A 21082-nucleotide genomic window follows, 5' to 3' on the forward strand; every position below is an offset into this window, starting at 1 on the left:
CTCCACACTAAACATCAATGCTTGTTTGGTTACAGCAGGCACCCCAAAGCCTGTCTGTATCTTTCCAGTGTTCAGATCCATCCAGTCAGAGCCGAAGAAAAATTCTATGGCATCCTAAAAGTAAATAAGGAAAAAGGCATGTGTGCTTACTTCCATTTCTGTTTTCTTCATCAGCAAGCGGATTATGAAAGCCTCATATTTACCAAAGAGAGGGTTGTTTCTATGGATAAGAGAAAGGCTGTAGAGGGAGAAGGCAGGGTAAAAGATGTGGCAGGAACAGGCACAGACGTGAAGAGAGATGAAGGATTGCAAGATCAGTTCTGTTTTTCTAGAACTGTGCCTACTTAGTGCTGGAGGGGCTGTCAAGAGGCACCTGCATGTTGTAGCACAGGATTTTTGGAGGATCTTCTTTCTAAAAGGCGTGAAACTGGAGATATTTTCGCAGCAGTAACAGGTGGATGTGTTGTGTGACATCGGCTCTGGAAGTAAAGACTGATAAAGTGCCTGTAGAAGCTAGAAATAGACACGACAGCAGGAACTGCTGGGGACTTAGGATTGATTATTAAAGAAATTGAATTCACACGCTGTTTGTATATCACTGAAAATCTGTGTGGATTTTGTTTCCTTGGGAGGCAGTTACAGAGCCAGGCCTCATAACTGAGATGTCTGTAAGCACTACATAAATCTATAGGATTTATCTAGAGAACTGCAGGCTGGGTATCACTGTAGCCTGTATCTTGTTCTCTGCTTTTCTTTTTCATGATTTGAATAACTTCAACCTGTGATTCATTTCACGCAGGAATTCCTCACCTACTGATTTGGGGTATTTTGTCCCAGCTCCAGACAAGACGTCAGTGAATGCTGATATTTTTGCTTTCAACCCAAAATGATGATGAAACTGAGAACAGGGCTGTCAGCTGAGGACATTTGTATCTCCAACAGCTGTGGTCAATGAGCCAAGCTTGTGCAAACCCAGTGGTTAATCAGTTGGAGGGAATCTGCACATCTTGTTTGCCTGAGTCAGCTACCTAAAGGATTTGCTAATAGCTAAAAGTTTGCCTGAATCATTGGGCTGCTGGGTGCAGTAAGCATCTGTTCACATCCTGCTTGCTGTAATTAAAGAGACAGGGATGTGCTATTTAAAAAAGTGGAGACAGCAGTGCATTGCTGGACTGAGGATATTTTTTTTTTCAATGTTGTTAATATTGTCTCTTGTTTGTCCGAGTGTCAAGGCCATTAGCTGTGACTGTCCATGATGCACATAGCTATGTTTGGGGGATTTTTAGCTCTGAAGACTTCTTCTTCAGTTCTTAGTGAACAGAGGACTAATGATGTGATGGATAATAGTTCTGTCAGCAGTGTAGGAACAGGGCCTGCCGAAGTGAACCACAGAGGGTAACAGCCATCCCCCAGGAGGGACTGTTCAGTACTGAGGACCATCAGCTTGGGGCACAGGTAAATGAAGTTCAAATTACAGCAGTTCTGTAGACCTCAGGTGTATTTAGGTTGATCAGTCATCTCTCGCTGCCTAAATGCCTTACCTGCAAGCTAGGCATGATGGTATATCCCCAGTCTCAATGAGATGAGTTATATTCAGAGAGATCTCTGAGCTGCTTGGGTATTGCAGTACTGGGACCATAGCTCGACAGATGGAAGCTGCAAGGTAAAGTGGCCTCTTCTCTGAGTATACGTATAACATGCAGTTATTTGTATGTTAATGGAAGTTTCTGCCACTGATAAACTCAACACATTGCCTCTCTTAATCTATTGGGGAAAAAGCAGTTAAACCTGCTATATTATCTATTGTCATATTTGAAAACTTTAAAAATACACTTAACTCATAAACTTAATACTGTTGGATAGCTCTGAGTTCCCATGGAAAGAAAATGCCTTTCCTGAAGTATAAATGGCATGTTAAGTCTTCCAGAGCGTGGTTCCCTCTGTTTATGTCTCCTTTCTAAAAGGAAACATGTTCATGAAGTCAGATTCTCAGTGTTGGTAAGACGCTAAGTTATTAAGAAGATAGTGTTCTTGTGGCTTTGATAGCCTAAGGATATGAGGCAGATAAAGTTTTATTAGGTCCACTGATCTAGCTAGAACAAAATAGATCCTGTAGAAGGCCTAAAGCTTTTCTGTTTTTTCTGACTATGTCATTTGGTCTTACATAAGCCATTATATCTTCCTACCCTGAGCTATTAAGAATAACCATTGTCAGCTTTGAAAAAAACATTTAACCAGCCTCAAAACTTCTTAAAATCCACTTGGGAATATTCTTATGATATTTTTAATTGCTTCTTTCCTACTGAGATATGAAAAATCAAAATGAATCGGGCTCTCAGTTCTGTACTGCCTTGCCAACACTTTGCTGCAGCTGCACGTCGAGCAGGCTAGACAAAAGCACAAGCAGTATGACAGCCTGAGACTGGGGCCTGATCCAGTTGTTCTCAATAGAGAAATCCATCCACAGACTTCGGTGCATTTTGGATGAAGGCAATTTGCTTTCTTTTGAACTGATTCCAGAGCACGTGTGGGGAGTTAACTGAGACTAGAGGATGACACATTACCTAATCCGCTTACCATGTTGGTCCCTTGGGAAAGATGGCTCTTATGTGGAAACGATCTGCAGATTTCAGTTTGTCTCAACATGGCTAACATATCTGTCTGTGTCTTAGGTGAAAAAATAGCTTAAACTGTGAGCGCACACAGCTGGCAGATAATTGGGCGTGTGTATGTCTGAAACTGAACTTTCGAACTCTCAAGCAGAAGCCTCCTACTTGCTAGCTGCGATTGGTACGGGCCAGTTGTAAATGTTGATAACGTGCGGACTAAAAAGTAGTGGCACATCCCAAACCCTCCAATTAATGTCCCAAACCCTCCAATTAATAAACAGGCCTGAGAAAGAACCAACAATGAGGAGGCTGATCATATGTTATGCTTCTGCATTAGACTGTTTAGATTGGGAAAATCAGGCTTGGGATGCTGGAAAGAAGAGGAAGCCAAAAAGGTGGCTTCCCAAAAAGAAGAAGTGGTCTTGAAAAGAAGGGAACCTGGAAAGAAGGTGGTGAAGATCCTGGCTGGAGTACAGATCCTGGAAGTGGGGGTAGATCCTGGAGATCAGTGTTGCATGGAGACAAATGCTTTGGGATGTGCAGGGACCTTGGCCAGTTGTGCCTGAGACTGGTGACTGCAAACAGCTGCACAGCAAGAACTAAAAGAACTTTCTGCCTAACTTTCTCAGGCTAGCAATGATCTTCCTCTGGGGAGGGGCAGCCAAGACTTAGTGAATGTATAAAGCTTGGAGGAGAGCAAGTGAATGCATGTGAGATAATCAGGCAGGGTAAAAGCTATAATCTCTGGTTCTTAAATAAACCCCAGTATCCAGTTCCACTACTTGTTGTTTACTCTGTTTTGCCTGGCATAGTCTCCTACACTACATCTGTAGTGGGAAAGAAGTGGTCTTCTCTCATCGAATGAGAAGTAAGGACCAGCGCCATTCAGGCTTGGCATCTTTTCTTGTCATTGTGATGTTTTTAAGAAACAAATGAATGCAGTTTATTTTAATGTCTGGGCAACATGATTGACAGTCCAAAGGGGAACAGCCTCTGTTTTTCAAATAGTTACCATTGTAATCATGTCTCAGTGAAAGCCTAGTAAACTTTGTGGAGTTTACTTTCTGTTAGGACTGTTAACAAGGTGTGAACTGGCACAGTATTCCTTGTAATGTAGACCTTTCTTCTCAGAATGAGACAAGACACAGGACTGTCAAAGCTTTTGGAGAGCCATTCAGATTGCTAGTCTGGGATGAATTTAAAGTGGGAAGCTGGAGAAGAGGGAAAGCAAGAGAATGTTTTGAGGTAGCTTCTTCAAACTCTTCCAGTTTTTGGGGTAGGACTCTGATTTGCAAAATGCTGAGGATCTTTGGAAATGCTAGGTTGTACCCTAATGTATGGGAAAAAAAGCCCAACTCTTCCTGTACATGTGCAGTTTTCATAGCAATGTGGAATTCTTTTAAATCAATCCATAACAAGTGCAAAACACAACCCACTCTGTCTGCTGAGTGGAAATACACTTACATACCACTTATCTGTATCTAAGCATGCCAGTAAGGCTGAAGCCAGAGCCCAGCTGAGCTGTATTGGAACTGATCAGAAGACCAGCATTCATTAAGTTACTGTACACAAGATCAGCGGGACCACTGGGAAGCAGGGAATAGCATTGGCAGTTTCCTGCTCCCTTGGCTTAGCTTCTGCCAGGTTTGACCTGTTGTTGCCTCTGTGTTACAATGGAGTGTTTCTCATGGGTGGCAGGTTTTGCCGGAATCACCTTTTTCAAGCAATTCGTCATCTGTAGCTGTGTATTTTGGACAGTAACACACAGGGGAAAGTATTAAGAGCTGATATTTAATGTTGGAATAAAGTTATCAAATGCAGCTTTATGAAAGCTGCTAATTAGAGTTTAGATGCAGATGAAAACCCCTCTTGGATCCTGTGCAGGGTTGAATACTGAAGTGTAACTTACTGCTGGCAACCATTCCCTCAGAGATTTTGGCCTTTGTTGAAGATTGCAGTGAAATAGGTTGCTGTTGCAGAATATTAATATTGCTTAAAAATGACTTGCAGCACATTCATCTGCAGATTTCAAAATCTTTACAGAAGTGGATATGCCACGTTTTCCCCCGTTCCCTCCCTGCTAAAAATGGAAGCAGAGAGATGGAGGAGTTCACTGGATTGCCCACATTTCTGTAGTCAGCCGGTGGCAAAACCAGCAAGGTAATTCAAGAATCTTGGATTGTGGTGGGTCATTTGCTTCACATATAATTTAAGAAACTGAAGCCCTTTTTATAGGTTATTTTTCAACACCTCCCTTTTGATGGGACCTTCTTCAAACATCTCTTAGACCTCTTGTCTTCTTTAATTACCGCTTATCTCTCAGTCATTTTAGGATCTGCAACCGGCTCAGTTATGTCTGTGTTTGAATCTCAGTGCTATAATTCTGTCATTGATACGGCTGCCTCTATGCCCCATGTCTTGCCTGGGGTACCCCCTATTTTCTGCCCAAATGGCTGCCATGCACAGTGTAGATGACCTGAACAAGCATTCTCAGTGGTGTCCTAACCTGCCAGCTCTAACCAGCTCTGCTTGGAGCTCTGTGTTCACATTTGCTGTTCATGCAGCAGGTGGGTTTGCTTTCAAGACCAAACTCAGGACAGCTTTCAGAAGACATTGTAGATGTACATTTCTGCTTCCTTCCTGTTAACCTGATCCTTGACTTTCTAGGCAAAAGAAATAAAGGAGCATTAATCTAGCTGGTTTTTAAGGGAACATTTGATTTGATGCCTCTCTACAAACTGATAGGGAACAGGGATAATGGAAAGAGAAATAGAAAAATCTCTGAAGTGGGCAAGCACTTGGATGAAGAATGTGACACAAAATGTAGCACTTCAAAGAGAAACATCAGTCTATCTGGAGTTTATTGGGGGAGTTCATCAATGATAAGTTTATTTCTGATCTTGTTTATCACTTTCATTAACAACCTTGGCATAAGAAATAGACTGCGTTAATGAAATTTCCTGATGACACTCCACTGGGAGACAAGTCAGAATTCCAACCCATCTTAGTGGTGCAATTAAAAGCTCACCTGTCTTCTCTGAATGCTTATTTGTATCTGTGCTTTTTTTAATTTCAGTGGTAAAAAACACATTCCTTGCGCACCTCCCCTTTTTCTTTCATTGGACATATTAAAGGTTTAGTTTGGCCCAACTACTTGAAAAATTTAGAATTTTTTAAGGCGTCTGTCAAGTTGGTATTCATTAATTTCCCCTGCCAAAACCCAAATGAATAACGTAACTTGACGCAAAAGCTCCAAATGAGGGTTACAGATAATTATTCATGCTCAAGACTTTGGCTATGAATCATTTCTACTGTGCAGTCTAACTGCTTATGTAGCACCACCAGTTTCATATTTCTTTGTTTCTGATGTAAATAATTTTCAGTGATATAAAATGTGAGGGGGAACACATTTGCATTGAACACAGGTAACTGACTAAAAGAAATGAAAACCTTTAAAACAAGAGTTATAGGGGCATCTAAGTGGCAATTAAAATCCTTTAAAAATTCATTCAGATTTAGTGAAATGTTGCTGGCAGTCATTCATAAAAGTAATTGCCCTGTGCACATGAAAAATTTAAATGTGGTAATTTAGTAATGAATCTGAGCTGTCAGAAGGCGTTTTATGGATAATCAGACATTCCTGCAGGCATAGCAGTGACTGAAGAAAATTGAAAAATAACTTTGTGGAGGCAAGATTATCTGAAATAAGTGTTTTCTCTGGAAGCAAACAAAGAACGCTATGATTTTTAGAAATGTAGTACACTGTAAGTCGACAAGGGCAGCCACTGGAAGCAAATAAAGAATCAATTGTGTCCTTATTATTGATTCAGATTAGTCATTTTAAGTAGTGGTCTTTGAGAAGTGAGTACTTCTAGGTTCCCAGATACTCTGTGTGCAGATGCATTATGCAGCTCCCGGGAAGGGGAAGCAGGAATTCTCCATTACAGCTTGCAAATCACGTCGTCAGTTTTGAAAGGAGAAGCTCAGTTCTCCTTTCATTTTACTTGGATGAAACTGCTGACTGTATTGGAATTAATTTTTATTTCCCCTAGAATAAGGGAGGGTATAGCTGGCCACGTGTTGTTGCAGGGCATATTAGGGACAGGCAAACTTGAGACATTTTGGAAGTTTAGTTGGAGCCACTGATACACAAGGAAAGTCAATACAAACCATTGCCTTTGGATGTGGTAGCAGTTCAGTCCCGCTCTGTGCAGGTGTTAATGACTTGAAAATGGACAAGAGCACTTGTAAATCTCTTTTACCCTAAGTCTCTAAATCACTCTGGGGAGAAGATCTCATGACGTTTGTCTCAGTTGTGTTACTGCTGTTGCTTTTGCTCTTGTCTAGGTATTTCTGGGGGATTTTGAGACTGTAAGGCTGTTTGGGAAGAAAACTTTTCCAAAGATCAGATCCAGTTGGGGTTGCTGCTCCATTCAAATACCCTTTTGCCAGAACTGATTTGCCAACTGATCTATTCATAAAGAATATTTATGGGTTTTTTATCTTCTCCAGTGTTAGAATACTATAAGGAGACACTCCTGTATTCTAATTTACAGAGTGATTGTTTAAAAATGCTGATCTTGGATGCTATTTCAAGTATTAAAACAAATAGCATTAGATGTCAACTTTACTTTTTGTTGTTTATGCAGCTGGTATTCCTTTTCCTGATTTTTGTTGTTTACTGAGTTTACTGAATGCTAAAACAGGTCAGCTTAACTCGTATTTCTGGTCTGCTTTACTTTATGGTGTAGTGGAAGGAAGTTTTCAAAAGAAAACAAAGATTTGTTTTTCACAGAACTGAAAATAAAACCTGTTTCTGTTGAGCTACAGATTTTTTTAAAACCTATTTGTGCCCTCTTTATTTGCTACAAAGCTTAAATATGGGCTTAGATCAACATGGCAGGTTCTCTTCAGTGCTGTGAGAATGAATGTAAAAACTTTTTCAAAATTTCTACCATAAAAAATCGTTAGACATAATTAGCAAAATAATATCTCTCATGAGAAACGATGAGATGAAATATATCAGCTGGCAAGAAGTAGCTAGCTCCAATGTTAAAGTTTTCCAATATTGTCTCCTTTGCCCATAGATCACTTAGAAGGTAGATCACCACTTGGAAGGAGCCACGATATCGAGTCTGTGTTCTTATTCTGCACTCTGGAATGGGGCTCTCCTCTTTTGTTCTGGCTATCTGGTAAGTCTCCCCACCCCCGGCAAGAAAATGGAAGGTGCTGCTGAGAGAAAAGCACCTTAAAGATAATTCCCTTTCTTCCCACAATGAGTTACCCAAATATTGCTGCTGTAGCGTTTGGCCGTTTTAAGGTTTGCAGAACTATATAAAACATTTGATCATCCCAGGAGTGGGGGAGGAGCTGAAGGACATCTCTTACTTTTAATGAAGCACTGAGGAGAAAGAACAGTGTAACAGAAAGACTATTTATAGAGGCTGCTTGCCAAATCAAAGCCCAAGCTTTAATTACATCTGCGCACACTGTAGCCGTGTTTAATAAAGATCTAAATGCAGTATCATCTTCCTATTTGACTTGTTAGGATTTTGCCTTTTTTCTGCAAAACCTGGCACCTGTTGACGTGATCGACTATGAATAAGAGCGTGGCTTGAGGCTGAAAATCAGTCAATGACATGAGCTCATTTAACATAACCTTTTTAAAACTGTCGTAGTTCTGCCTGCTTTTGAAGCATTCACTGATGGTTACAGATTATTTTGTGCCCTAAGACTGCCATGGTCAGATAGGAAGACTCCATACCCGAAGGCACTAGGGAGTGGGCAGAAGCTCTTTGGAGGTGTATGGGAATTGAAGGGTTGCTCTTGGTGTATTCTGTTGTGTTCGGGGTTTGATTTCCATAGAGGCTGTCCATTTAGGCAGAATGATCAACACTAGCACCTTACAAAACAGTTGAACCTCGTAAGTAGCCTTGTCCTTCAACAGAGACTCCAAGGAAGTTCAGCTGGGCTTGAATTCCTGTTTCTTTTAGATAGTCTTTATCTAGGTCAGGGTTGAAGTTCTTGCTCAGAGCACTGCACGATGCTTGCGCTTTCCTGTCATTGCTGTTGGATTGACAAAGACAGATTTTCCAGTTTCTAGCCCCCAAATGCTGCAAAACAGTGGTGCCCTTTAGGATTTCTGTAAGGTCTGGCAGCAGCCTCTGGTGCTGCTTTCAGTCCGTGTACAGGGAGTTTAACAGAGAAATCCTTGCTACAGATTTAGGCCTTTCATTTTTTCACTCTTTTTGGTCAATATTACATTGCCTCAGTGGGTGCCTCTTTGACCTCACATCTCACCTCCTTCCCCACTATTCATTTCGATCAGGACTGAAATCTAGTGCCAGTTATTGATACACTGAAAATGGCTTGTGGCCCCCTGGATGGCAGCACTCACATCTGTGCTTATGGCACAAATAGCTGGGTGCAGGTGATCAGGTAAGAAGGATGGGGTGAGCGCCATGCATTGCTGTCCTCTCTTGGACACTGGTGGCTAAATGGGGACCATGGGGAGTCATAGACCCCTGAACTAAGTCCCCACCAAAGACTCCAGTCAATGTCTGAAGTTAAATGGTCTGTAGATTCCCTTTCCTTTCGATGTTGGGTGATAGCAGTGTGCTCTTTTACAGCAGAAGGATGAACTTTCTGTCCCGTGGCTGTTTGCTTTTCAGTCACTGTCATCTGAAAAATTGGCAGGGCGTTAGCAAGGGTGCTGGCTTTCCTAAAGCTCACCAAGGTCTGTACCCTGATTTTTGTGAGCAAATAGTCAATGCAGTTTTTAAACTCAATTAGGAATTAAAACCTTTTTTCTGGAATAAGGGCTAAATGAATGCTGTTCAAAATTGAAGCTGGTTTGTGTTGCTTTCCTCAGAGAAATGCATCTGTTCGGGGTTGGGTTTTTTTTCCTCTGTTGGCACATTTATTTGTTTGTGTTGCATAGGGAACTGAGTATGTTATAAAGCTAAATCTTTCCTACCAAGCAGCAGCTCTGGCTCAGCTTTGGTGGTTATTTAAAATCTCAGAAGAGAATCATCAGCTGCTCCACTTGTACATTCAAACACACAAGGTGATATGCTAATTGGGCTTTCATTAGTGCCTGACTGACGTCACCAACAGAGTAGAAAGAAAGGGGGCTAAGCAGATGAAGTACTTTTCCACTGTTGAACTGGTATTGACGCAGCTATGTACTATAGCTTTTTTTTTTTTTTTGGAGCAGTTCTAATTTTCTGTGTGACTGCATCTGTGCACTGTAGCATTCAAATATTGCCCTGGTGTATTACGCTCAGAGCTGAGATTTTTATGAAAAAGAGAAAAGGAACAGAGGCAGTGAGAGAGGCTTTTTTGCTTTAGTGTTATTACTGTCTGGGATAGATTCAATTAGGTTAGACAAGTAAAATATCATGATGCGACTCATCAGTGCTGTTCACATATGAGTACATATCTGCATATTTAGGCAGTCTGTCTCCTCTGAGAAACATAGATACCATGGATAATAAACAGCTGCATGTCATTTAATAAGCAAGTAAGAGGCACAGCCCCTTTGTTCCAGGAGGGTGTCCACTCTATGAGCTCAAGCAGAAATTGTAACAGAACTGAAACAGAATCTGTTCTTTTTTCAGAGCTGCTGGTAGAAACCTTTGCAAACTGAGGAGCTTTTATATGGGTAGAGCAAGCAGCTTTAGCAATATAGTACATGAAGGATTTACATCACATCATGGGGTATAGTACTGCATCAGAAGTCCACAGAGCTGTGTTCGATTCCTGTTTTCACCTCCAGAGGTGAAATATTTCATTTCTTTGTGCCTCAGCTACCCCATCACTTGTACAATAGGAATAATATCTTCCTTTATAAAATGTTTAGCTATGACAAGTCTAAGATGAGCTAAGTCTGCATCTTCAGGAATTAAAAAAATCAAAATGCATTTTGGTCATGATAATGACTAAATGTAGCCTAAGAAGGAGCAGATTTGCTTGATAGGAAACCATTTTTACTCAGCACTAAATGAAATAAGTTGATACTGGAATTAATTAAATACAATTGCTATTGCAAGTGGGTGGTTGTTAGTTGGAGAAATATTTTTGTCTTGTAATAAATTAACTCAAATGTAATAAAAAAGATAAAGATAGAAGGGAACTCTGATGTTGAAAAGGCCATAGCAATACTATTTAGGATTGCTTCTTTTCAAATTAGAAATCGAGATTGCAGAACTATTTATTGCTTTAACTTCAGCAAAAAAATAGTGACAACAGGGACCTTGTTAAACTGGGACACATATTTCAGTGACTAGAAACCTATTGTAATCACAATTACAGAGATATAATCTTGGGCTTTAGTCCATATGTCTGTCTTAGAGAGCTATTAATGCCGTTGGTTTGCGTCCAGCTTGCAGACAAAGATACTTAACTAAACATTTTCTTTTTGCTTCTGTCATTAGCTGGGGTGCATAGACAAAATGGCTGGGACTATCTTGTTCCTTAGTTCAATTAATAGACCTCTATTGTTTCTCAAGTATAAAAATCTGACAACACAGGATGAAAAATTATTCCAAAGCCTGTCAGTGGGATGAACAAATGAAATCCATCATGAATTTAAATGGAGCCATGTATTATAACCTCGTGCCTTTCATTGGACCATGGATCTTTTTCCTGTGTAATGTTTATATTTTTTTGAAATGTGAGGACAAGGACAAATTCAAGGAGTTGCTGAATTCTTTGTCATGAGCTCCTGTTATAGTTCATTTACTTCTCAACCATCTTGCTGGGGAAGAGCTAGGTAAGGTCTCTGTTGAGGAAACGTGCACAGTGGGGTTGCAATTTATAACTCCTTCTACTCTTCCAAGCAGAATCAAATCCCTGGGTAATGACTGAAGAAACTGAGCCCAGGGACTCCACTGTGGTTATGCACAGTAGTAACAGCAGACGGTTGACTCGTAGGAATTGTGCGTTTGCTCCATTTCTGCCTAGGAGTTCTTCATGAATTGCTTGATGATTGCTATCACCAGGGTACTTTGAGTCCCAGGAGTGGTGATTGTAAATATATACTGTTCTTTAGGACTGTAGTTTCAACTGTCTGGGATCTGTGAAGGTAAACACTGCTCTATAACTGAAGTATGTAGAAATAGAGATGTGCAGGAAATAATCCCAGCCAGCAGTGATGTATTTTACTCTTTATAAATTGAGTTCTTCACAGGAGAAGCAAAAATTGCTGTTAATGAAGACAGTCTCACTTAATAATCTCTTTTTCTCATAAAAGCAGTAACTGTTGTCAAAAGGGAGTGGGTGGTTGTGGCCCAGAAGCAGCTTGTTTGCCCACCAGATGGAGCTAAAAAAATCTGTCCAGGCTCGCTGGGCGCTAGTGAGTGCTCCATGATCTCCTAACCTAGGGTCCTGCAGTACAGTTAATGCAAGGATTTATTGCCAGCAGCTCCAGTATGTGACCTCCACTGCAGCTCCCTGCTCAGGGGCAAGGACCACCAGGCTGTGCTCTCCCAGGAGGTGCTGCAGGGACACAGCTCTAGGTTCAGTGCCTGTGTTCGCCCTGCTATGCTTTAGTCCATCAGTGTTTCCATTTCAGTTCATGCTTTTTCTTTCCTGAGAACACTGTTATTAGCAGTAAAATTTGCTGAGGGAAGAGGCATGGGAGGTCCACTTAGTACAGCAGAGGAGAGGTGCGGTGTCAAGGATGTTGGTGGCACTGAGCCTTGCGGGAGGGCTTTGGAAAGGTACCTTTGAAACTACCTTTGAAAAGGTAGTTTACAGAGACCTTGGTCCTTTGAGGTGTGCTGTGTCTCCTCTGAGGTGATAGCAAACCTCACTGGTTGTCCTGTTAATGGGACACCATGGGAGCTAAAGGCCATCCCCCCCCAAGACAAGCACCACCTTTTTCTTTTTAAAATGAACCTGCTACTAATGCTTTATACCTAAGGGTTAGTAACTATGGCAGTCCTTGTGTACTATTCTGGGTGAGTGCTCCTAAAGGCTGACACCCAGGTGTGAACACACGTAGGGAGAAGTTAATTTAAAATAAGATTAAATAATTGTGGAAAAGGAAGGCAAAGGTAATTACACCAAGCACCCAGGTATTTAACTTCTTTGGCTCTTTTTTCCTTTAAAATTTAACAGCTGTTTACCTAGTTTGTCTCAAGATTTTTTTTTTTTTTTTTTTTGATCAGTGGTGTCATGATTGTTGGTTACATCAGATGGCTGTTACAACGAGGCTTTTAAAGCATTTGGTTGTCACATTTTTCAGGGTTAAAATACAGTGGAGAGAAAGGTTTAACTGGAAAAAAATTCTATTATTCTAATTAAAATTGTCAAAATAATTTTGTCAAATCTGCTCATTAGTGAAGAAAATAATATGAATGGCTTAAACACTACAGATAAGGAAACATAACAAGGAAGAAATCAGCTTATATACTGTTTTATAGGAGATTTCATTGAGTATAATCAGGAATGGAGTAATAGGAGGACTTAATTTACCTATGCTTGAGGTGAATTAAAGTAGGTGAATTAGGTTCTGGCTCCTAAAACATCTACTTCGGACTCCTAGACTAGATGGCTTGTTTAGAGATTTTGTTCTAGAAGCCATTTTTTTCTCTCAAAAAAGATTGTTGCCTCTAGCAGGAGGACCTGAGCATTTTTATGTGCAATCAAAAAGATGGCTTAATTAGCCATAACAGAGATTGAGTGGGATAAATCAGGTGGCTGAATGATGCTATGAAAGGAAGTGGCACACAGGTGGAGGAGGCAAGGGAGTAGGAGGTGGGTTAGGGAGCCCGTGGGGTTGTTCACAGAGCTACAGTGTGGTGGAAGCTGGGCCAGCAGAAAGTTTCAGGGTAAAGAAGAAAGGTGCTGTTGTATTGTGTAGAGATGGCTGGCAAGTCAGAATAAAGCTTCTTTCTGAACAACAACCTGATATCAGGGAAAACCGTTTAATGGTGGTGTGTTTTTTGGTTTTGTTTTTTTTTTTTTTCTCCTCAGGCTTCATTTGAAAAAAAAATCTTAGCAATGATCAGGCAGGTGCTACGGCTAGCCTCAGTGAGAACAGATAACAGCTCAGGTTAAAATAGGGAAGTAACAAGTTGGAGGAGTTAAAGAGTTGAAAGGGGAATGGCTGACTCGGTTAAGAGCCAGCAGGAGTTGCTTCTCAGAGCTGGTGAAGGATGAGTGAGGTTCCAGAGAAGGCCAACATTTGAAAAAGCTTTGAAAATGGAGGCAGTGGGGTGGGGGGAGAAGCAGAGATCTTCAGTTTTTGGAAGAACAGTGGGACGAAAATTTTAAAACAAACCATCTTGAATATGATGAGGTATTAATAAACAGCCAACGGCGTTAAATCATGACAACAATCTTAATTTCCTTCCACATTAGGATAACAGACCGTGTCAATAAGGAAGAGGCAACTTATCTTCACTGCAGGAGAGCTTCTTGATACTATTTTGAATGACATTCTCATAAACAAGATAAAGACAGAGAGTGACACAAAGTGGGAGTAGTATAGTGGGGAGAGTCTTGAAGAGTAGCTGTTTGTGAGTTTGTGTCAAATGGGGGGGATGCAATGTGTGGGATTCCTTGGGAGGGTGTGGTGAGTCTAGTGCCTGTTGGTACTTAGAGCAGTAATTTGTGCAAGGAACTAGAAAATATGCGTAATGCATTTCTAGGCCATGCTCAGCTGGAAAGGCTGCAAGCATTTGGATGAAAGGATTAACATTCAAAAGAATCTTGGCAATTAGAAGAACTCATTTGAATTAAGTGGGATTCAGTTCAAGGGCAGGCATAGAGTCCTATGATGACGTATAAATTATTTGTGAGATTAAAAGATGAATGAACAGCTAGCTGGCAGTCTCTCAAGAAGGGATGTGGGGTTATAGTGGATAACAAACTGAACACCAGTTAGGGCTATCATAGTGATGCAAGGAAACATAAACAAGACCATACCATGCACAACACCGGAAACAGCCTTTTTGCTGTGTTTGGCACTGGTATGGCCACAGCTGAAGCATTTTGTTTCATTTTGGGCCCCACAGAGAGACTTGGAGTGAATGGAGATCAGAGATCTGGAGAACACAGGCAGTGAGGAAAGCTTGGAAGAATTAATCTGTTTAATCTAGAGACAAGGTAACTGCAGAGCTGTGAGAGTTCATAAAATAAAATAAAATGGCTGCCTCAGAGAAGGAGGTATGCTCCATGTGTGGTACAGATAGCACAAGAAGTAGCAGGCTTAAACTCCACTGGAGGAAATCTGTATTAGTCAGTGGGAAAGGCTTTCTGACAGCAGGGCTACATAAACTACTGACATACAGGTTTTTAAGAACAGGGTAAACAAATTTCTGAGAAAAAATTAATGGGTACTATTGCTATTGGAATGGGACAGAGAATGAGTAAGACTGCCCTTTATGCTCTTTCTAAACTTGTTTTCTGTAAGTGTCCTATAAAAGAGCCATAGACACCTGTCTCGGTACCATAGGCACACGAGAGGACCCAGTTCTTGTGTTTTGGTCAAAAAAGCAGTAGTGACCAGAAAAGGGGAAGCACCTGCTTGTCCATAAGCTGGTAGGAGATGTTCAACCTTCCTGCAAAACTTATTGTAGTAAAGAGGTGGTGAGGAAAAGGAAAGCATGGGACTTTCTCCTGCTGATAGCTGGCCTGTGCAAGAGCTAAGTGATTCTACCAGTCTCTTTGGTCTTGTAGTCATGGTTGATTTCTTTAAAAAAGAGGATCTTAAATCCAGGTGCTGCTTTGCAGGGTCAGCTCCAAAGTTCTGCAGGGCACTGTGCATGGCATGCAACAAAGCAAGCCAAAAGCAAATGCCCAACATGCATTATGTGAAACTTCAGGTCAAAACATGCCTCTGTGCTGGATTTCTAGATCCTGGAAAGCTAGGCTCTTCTGCTTGAAATCACAGAAAATCCCAAATAGACCTAAATTCAGTATTATTTTGGAAAATACAAAGTGTTCTATAGTTATGCAATAGATATCACCTTGATTGTAATTACATGAATCAAAATTAGATTCTAATCAAATAGTTCCTTATGAACCCTGTAAACAAGATGCTAACAATTGCAAAGCACTGACAAATGTAAATAGTAATCTGATTATAATGACATATTCCAGTGTAGCTATACCTTTTTTACAGATGATATGTTATACTCTGTTTCTGTGTAGAGAGAATTGTATCTAGTATGAGAGAAAATAGTTGGGAGTGCCAGCCCTGTGTATTGCTGGACCCTACCAGTAGCTTGTTATTTGTGCTTTGGAAAGTCATTTGTCTTTTTTGGGAAAACGCAGTACAAACAGTAGAAGCGGTATATTTAAAACTAACTGGAAGTTGAGTATATTTAATAATTGGAATAGTCTGAGAACCTTGGATTAAAAATGCCATAGAAAAACAACATGTTGAAGCTATAGAAGCCAGTTTTATTCCTCCTGGTTCGTGGTGTAGCATCATGCTGCCTTGCTTTTTCTATATCCTGTGTTCTGTGCCCCAGGGGGAAGAAAAATGATAGTGGGTGTCTCAAGTAGATGGTCTGGTAAATGGAGAATGATTTCCACTTAAAAAAACGACTCTCACCATGTTTCTTCAGATGGGGCCATCATCTTGGATTAGTCTTTTGTATTTCATACTGGCTTGCTAACAGAAAACAACCCTTTTGCAGTGTAAAGCAAAGAAATTCAGGGTGTTTTTTTTTTTTTTTAATCTATCGTATTAGTTTATGAAAAAACATTACCTCAATGCTAAAAATATTGCCAAATAGCAATTTTACATGTAATCAAATCACTCTTCTTCTGATACTAGTCCATCAGTCTAAAGAATTACATTGTTTTTGATGATGGTGAGAAAACAGTATGAGAACAGAGGACTCTGGTTTGTTTTGAAGGATGACTCTGTAAGAGTGAAGCTGTAAGTGTATGAAAATCAGGGAGACAGGGGGAGATTTTATATCTGGTTCCCACTAGAACAGATTTTGTAGCTTGTTAGTATTTTTCTGGTAAAGGAGGATATGCTGTAAGAGAAGCTTTTCTTACAGTATTTCAGGAAATTGGCTTCTGGCATGGTAAGTCAATGGAAGTTGTACCACTGACTTTATCAGAGTGCTACTTGCAGCCAGGATATGAAAGGCATAGAAGTGATGGGGTAAAAGGGCAGCATGGAGATACGAACCTTCCCCCCCCCCCCATTTTGTGAAGTCCCAAACTGTCATTTATAGTTTGCTCTCAGTTATGCCTGTATGCACCTACAATTTTCCATGCTATTTTGTATGTCCGTATAACACAAATGGCACAGTGTCAGGAAGCGCAGAGCTGTCTTTATTATATACCATGTGCAGGAACTACTGTGTCTCAAGCAAGTGAGTGAGAAGCAGAACTGTCTATCTTTCTATATGTTTTCATGGGTCTTTATTTAAAATGCAGCCTATGCTATCACAGTGAGATAAAAGAGCTGCTAATTGCATACGTGTTCAAGTGCGGCTTGGAAATGCTAACTAAACTGGACTATGTCAAATGAAATGCAGCAAAGGATTTGAAATTTAAACTGGGAGGTGGAAAAAATGTGGTGGGGTCTATTCCAAAATGGATGGCTTAAATGAGGAAGTGGTTAGAAGCTGGGACTGGAGCTCTGGAGAGCTGCATTTGGGTCCTGGCTCTGCTGCACACTGGCTGCGTGGCAAATCACTTCCTAACTTGCTCATGCATTTCACCCTTCATTTTGACTTTGTGCCCCTCAGTGTAGGGACTAAGTCCCAGTGTGAAGATTTTGGCATGGAGCACAGTGGAAGCTCTTCTCATCTGAGGCCTCTGAGTGCAAAGATAGTTTGGAGGATAAATGATGACAATAATCAGAGTGTCTGAAATTCATTCAAGAGCTTGTCCAACTGAGTGAGTGTTTGGGGTTATCTGGAAAGATGACGTGGAAAAGAATTTTCCAGTGAATGAGACTTGTGTTTATCCCGTGCCATCCAACTAAGCAGCAAGAAGTTAGTGAAAGAAAAGGGGCAAAAGTGAACTTGGAGTGATTTACAGTAATGGCTGGAGAGAAAAAGGCGTTGCCCATCCCTGTCTGCCCTCAGCAGCTTCCTGCACTGCAGCTAAAAATTATTCTCCCAGTCTATTATCCTTAAGTTATCACATAAACCTGGTTGAATAAACCCTACAAATAGGCACAGTGTTTTCTCCTTTGAAGCTGGTTGGGGAAGGAAGGATAGGACTAGCTACTTTGATAGGGTACAACCAAAAATGAATAACTGAGGGAAAGATAAAAGGACATCCTTAGCCAAAACCTTGCTGTGTGCTAAAGCAATATAAATACAGTCCAGAAAGACAACAAAGTAGTTTGCATGAAATCTGCAATCACTTAAATGTCATTGCTTCAAATAAGCCTGAATGGGAACACAAGATCGTTCCCACTCCAGAACACTGAGAAAGTTTGGAGGATGGTATTAAATTTGCATCCAAATTCAGATGCTTAGAGATTTCTGTTTCCTGGCCCTATCCAAGATCCTGAATGTGAACGTCCATCAGATGCAGTTATTTTAATATAAGTGTTCTGCCTTGACTGCATATATAATCTCAATCTGCATTCACACAACAGCATGGAGGACAAAGGATCCGTGCTCTAACTAGACCTCTGTGGAATGTTTCATGGTTTTAAATGATTTTTGGAAATCTCATCTGATAATAGTTTTTTCATTCTCTGGGGAATACAGGTAGATGGGAGGATAAACAGAACTGGTGTGCTGGAAGTCATCCACATACTGAAACTGTGGTGCAAATGTCTCCTATTCTGACATGCAGAAGGATGGAAATACTTCTTTCCTGAATCTTGTGTCTAGAAAATGTTTTTGAGATACATACTGCACACTTAATACTTAGATTGATACGTAGTACACTGACTTTCCACAATACTGGCACATGCAGAACACTTCCTCTGCTGCACCGCTACTTCTCAGGCATATTTGATTTGCAGAGATCTAGTTATCTCGCACTCCTCATCTAAGATGGCCTGTTCACAGTATCACAGCTCATGCTGGATTAAGTAATCAGGCCAAGACCAAGCTCTTTCAGCACCAGAGACTAAGGATAATGGGGAAGAGAGTGGCGCTGAAAACATCAGTTTTAACTACAGGAGGTAGGGACATGCTTGTGTTCTCTGCCTAGCAAGACACTTTCTTGATTAGATAGATCAGGTAGTCTAAGAAAGAAGAAGATTTCACATTACGAGGCTGATGATAGTAGCTTAGTCTCTGTCCATAAATCATCTGTACTCTCACTCAAATAATTCTAGACTTTTTCAAATAAGGAGTTAATATTAGTCTGGAAATAGTATATCTTTCTTTATGGATTATTAAGTTCTTTACGTATTACTTTGAAGACTCTAGCTTCGTTAGCTTGAAGTTGTCACACAAGATTTATCAAGGAGAGGCATTGGATAAATCAGATGATATTATCTAGATATGTGCCTGATCCAATCCAACACGGGTAGGTAATAATTGATAATGTATATATTTTTTTAGTGTCTCGTGTTTGTTTAGAGTCAGTGTTATGACTTGGTATTACCCAATCTAATTTCTAGATAAAGTTAGTGAAGATATTTAAATGAGAGCCTCGATGATCAGCTAACGTAGAGGGACTCTCTGCTCACTCTTCTGTTAAAAGAAAAAAGCTCTTGATAAAATGCATGAGTGTATTTTTAACAGGCTCAGCCTCTGACACTGTTTGAAATGGTGATGATCCTGTTGATCCTACATTAATGAAGAATTATAGTAGCCTACTCTTGGATGGATAATTGAAATTAAAAAAGGGGCTGCAGTGGTGTCGTGGTTTAACCCCAGCCGGCAACTAAGCACCACGCAGCCGCTCGCTCACTGCCCCCCACCCCTGGGATGGGGGAGAGAATCAGGAAAAAAACCTCGTGAGTTGAGATAAAGACAGTTTAATAGGACAGAAAGGAATGAAAAACAATGATAATGATAATAATAATATGACAATAGTAATACTAAAGGAATTAAACTATACAAAGCAAGTGGTGCACAATGCAATTGCTCACCACTCGTTGACCGATGCGCAGTTAGTTCCCGAGCCGCGATCCACCCCTCCCAGCCGACTCTCCCAGTTTATATACTGGGCATGATGTCATATGGTATGGAATAGCTCTTTCGCCAGTTTGGGTCAGCTGTCCTGGCTGTGTCCCCTCCCAGCTTCTTGTGCCCCTCCAGCCTTCTTGCTGGCTGGGCACGAGAAGCTGAAAAATCCTTGACTTAGTATAAACACTACTTAGCAACAAGTGAAAACACCAGTGTGTTATCAACATTATTTTCCTACTAAATCCAAAACACAGCACTATACCAGCTACTAGGAAGAAAATTAACTCTGTCCTAGCTGAAACCAGGACAAGTGGTACTTTTGAGTCCTTGGGACACAATGGCTTGCTATTTCACAGCAAGATTAGTGAAGGCACTAATCCAAGCTGTAACTAAAATGTCCAAAAAAGACTGAGGCTTTGTAGCGAATCTGTGGCTTGTGAGGTTTCCTACCTCCCCAGTTTCTGTTATTCTGGGACCAAACAATAAAGGATGTTGTGATCACAGTCTCTTTCTTTTGCTGCCACTTAAGCCAGCATGTTGTAGTCCTCCAAACATGCAGGAATTTACGGCATGTCCATACTTGTGTCTTCCAGGTTGATTGGTGAGGTTTGTACAGATTTATGATTAGAAATAGAGCTATTTAAAATTCCACACCGTCGATATGTGGTTACATTTATTTGACTGATTCTGTAATTAAATGGATTTACATGGATTACAGACAAATTACTTTAAGAAGTGACAAGGAAATGGCTAGTTAAAGCTGAATTATATCACAAGCTTAGTGGTATGTTATGAGCTCCTCTGTGAAATCTAGCCACAGGTTAAGATTTAAAAAGTGGCGTTGACAACAATTGGGTTCTTCTAGCAATTGTAACTGCTGAATGGTTTGCCCTTTAGAAATCTGTCCTTTTTTAGGCATCTAGCTAGAAATTTGAGAGTCTACAGTTGGGCACACATTTATGAAAATAAACAGTGAAAATTTAAGAAAATTAAGAAAGGTTAATTTTAAAAAGAAAAATAGTGGAGCTTGAGGTTAAAGAAGGCTCAAGAAAATAGGTAAGAGGGACAGAAACTGTCAAGTAAGTCAAGAGTGACCAGTGCTTTTAAGAGGGCTCTAGATTTTAAATCTAGATCTCTTAAAACGGAACTATAATGAATAGCAACGCATGCAGGTTTTAAGTACGTTTTCTAATTTTTTGGTGATAAAATGTGTGTACTATTGATTAAATGGATTTAACTCCAGCTAGGCTTGAAATGATGAGTCCAGTGAAATCCTATTTTATTTTTATCATCTATGTGGCAAGTTGGTTCAGAGCATATTTCTCCTCCCTGTCCCTGGAGAGCTGTCTGTTTAAGTACACATGTTCTTTCTCCCAAGTATGCTCTGAAATATGT

At 40.5% G+C, this 21082-nt stretch overlaps 1 long non-coding RNA gene across 1 annotated transcript in view; it reads left to right on the top strand.

The window, feature by feature from the left end:
* LOC127015237 (uncharacterized) overlaps nucleotides 1-8112 on the top strand; it is a 34846-nt gene extending 26734 nt beyond the window's left edge. The window contains exons 2-3 of the long non-coding RNA XR_007766306.1: nucleotides 7697-7801; nucleotides 7890-8112. This is a non-coding gene — a long non-coding RNA (uncharacterized LOC127015237). The remainder of the gene's footprint in view (nucleotides 1-7696; nucleotides 7802-7889) is intronic.
* Nucleotides 8113-21082: the final 12970 nt, after the last annotated feature.

Source organism: Gymnogyps californianus, chromosome 3, assembly GCF_018139145.2.
Source record: "Gymnogyps californianus isolate 813 chromosome 3, ASM1813914v2, whole genome shotgun sequence".
NCBI lineage: Eukaryota > Metazoa > Chordata > Aves > Accipitriformes > Cathartidae > Gymnogyps > Gymnogyps californianus.